The sequence below is a fragment of the Palaemon carinicauda genome, chromosome 3 (genome assembly GCF_036898095.1).
Source record: "Palaemon carinicauda isolate YSFRI2023 chromosome 3, ASM3689809v2, whole genome shotgun sequence".
In the NCBI taxonomy this organism is placed as follows: Eukaryota; Metazoa; Arthropoda; class Malacostraca; order Decapoda; family Palaemonidae; genus Palaemon; species Palaemon carinicauda.
In genome coordinates, this window is record NC_090727.1 from 55,586,183 (window position 1) to 55,589,183 (window position 3,001).

A 3,001-nucleotide genomic window follows, 5' to 3' on the forward strand; every position below is an offset into this window, starting at 1 on the left:
ATCAAATTAGGAAGTTACTTCTAGTGGAGAGTGAATTTATGATTCATATTTTGGTTAACTTGGCCCTAAGGGAAACACGTTGTAACGAGATTTGTAGGGTAAGTTTAGACCAAGGCTATATATATATATATATATATATATATATATATATATATATATATATATATATATATATATATATATATATATACGTATATGTATATATATATATATATATATATATATATATATATATATATATATATATATATATATATATATATATACATATACATATATATATATATATATATATATATATATATATATATATATATATATATATATATATATATATATATATATATAAATATACTTAAAAAGATCATATGGATTTGGAAGAGAAGTGGTAGGATTGATGACATCAAGAGCAGAAAAGTCATTAACTGAGTCAACTGCAGTAAATAGTAAATTATTGCTAGTAAAGTTCAAATGAAAGCAATGCAATATGAGCATTATAGTTTGATATTCCCCAACAATGATTCCCCCGAAGAGAGGGAAGATGATTACCATGAAGAACTGCAGGGTGTAATAGATGAGATCGCAAAGGGAGATATGAAAATTGGGATTTGCAACTTTAATGCTAAAGTAGAAAAAAAAATCAAGGCGTAGAGAATGTAATGGGTGACGATGGTTTTTGCGAAGTCGCAAATAAAAAAGGAGCCCATTGCATATGTTACTGTTCACCAAAAAATTCTGTCATTTGAGGTACTCTTTTTCAACACAAAAACATCTACAAGTATTCATGGACTTCATCATGTGGTAATTACAAAAATAGGATAGGACACTGAGAAATGTAAGAAGCTATAGAGGTGCAAATATTGGTAGTGATCATGATTTCCTCATAGCCACATAGAAATTAAAACTGAAAGAACCCATCAGAAATATACCTAGGTTTGTTACAACCAATCTTAAAAAAAGAAGGACACAAAGCAAGATTTGCAATTGAATGTAGGAATAAATTAGAGACTTAAAGAGACTAGAAACAGATAATTAATGAAGCAATACTGGTCATTTCCCTGAGGGCAAGAAAAGCCCTTTGGTCCCCCAACCGTTGTTGAGAGAGCTGAAAAAACTTTGCTATACGGGCGGCTGGCGCCGGCGAGTACTGCTGCAGAAGGTATGTTTTGAGGGCGTCATACGCTATTGGGGTGTCTACTTGTTCACAAAGCCAGTCGGATATTTCTGGGAAGGTGTCCTTGGGTATCGCCGCGAGAACATAATCTGCTTTGGTGGTTGAGCGAGTCACGCCGTTAATGCGAAACTGGACTTCTGCGCGCTGAAACCAAGCAAACGCCTCTCCGCTAGCGAACGAAGAAAGTATGAATAGAGCAGCCGCACCGCCAACTTCTGTAGAGTCCGCCATAGTACCAACGATGGAGGGGTGAGGGGGTTTGGTGTGGAAGGCGGTGGGAGCGAGTCGACTTCCGGGGTCACCAATGTGACGGCCGAGAGAAAGGTTATAACTCAAAGGCAGGATGTAATCAACTGAGTAACTTTATTAAAGAACACTCTCTTTTATATACAAAACCTCAAGGCAACAGGAATTTTCATGTTCGAGAAACAGACAATGTTAGAGAGGAAACACGCAGACATGTTTATTCTGGTTCTTTTTAGTGCGAGGGAAGAGCGTAGATACAAGCATAATATATACAAAATAATTTATGTACGATCATGTGACACACGGTTGGTACTAGGATATAAACATCAAGAAGAGAGATGGCTCTGTTTGCTATACAGAAGAATTAAAAAGACAACGTTGGATGGAACACTTTAATAAGGCTATGAATAAAAGATATGAAGTCGATAATTTGATTAATATACCGGAAGCTGAGGAAGACCTTGACATCCTCATGAAGGAATTCGGTGTGTTTGAAGTTAAGCTATCATCAAAAAGCTCAACCGAAGGAAAACCCCTGGAAACGATGGAATAACTGCCAAGAAGAAACCAGCCGAAAATGAAGTGACTTCCAGACTACTCACAAGACTATTTTGTAGAATATGGCAGGAAGAGGTGAAACCTGATGAAAGGGAATTAGGAGTGTTGGTGTAAATATAAAAAATGGTGACCTTACTGATTGCAATAATTCAATAATAACAGAGGCAAAACCTGATGAAAGGGAATTAGGAGTGTTGTTGTATATATAAAAATGGGTGGCCTTACTGATTGGAATAATTACAGGCATAACACCTACGCCAGGTGCTATGAAAGTGTATAGTATGCGTATTCTAAAGAGACTGGAGAGTAAGATCAGTGAAAACCTGAGACATGAATATACAGGATTGAGAAAAGATAAAAGTAGCACTGACCAAAATTTCCTTTTGAGACAGGTTGCACAGCAATGCCTAGAATATAGAAATAAGCCTTTGATGGTGTGCACCGGCCAAGTTTAAGGAGAGTCCAGTGTTATTATGGAATTCCTCTCAAATATGTAAAATTGATTGAGTCTGTTCATGAGCATAACAAATACAAAGTTGATGTTAATGGAGTCTTGTCAAATGAATTTAATTAAACAGTAGAGTGCTCCATGGTAATATGTTGTCACTTATGTTGTTTATCCTCCTCATTGATTTCGTAATGCGTATAGCAGATATGGTGAAGAAGGATTGGACTGGATTTGTAATAGGAATTTAGCGGACCTACAATATGCTGATGATGCTGTCCTTGTTAGCAGAACACCATAGGATATGCAATGCTTGCTTACTGGAATGCATGAAAAATCACATGAGATTTGGCTGAAGAGATATAGAAGAAAGAGAAAGAGGATGAGAATGGAGTATGCAATGGAAGATGAAATATTATTGGAAGGAGATAGGATTAATCAGGTAAAATCATTCAAGTATTTTGGAACTATGATCAATATTTGATATTTAGACTTGAATTCTACAAGAGATATTACTTCATCAAACATTCAGCTGGGCCCCACAATGCACTATTGAGATTTCTAAGACCCAAGGCATA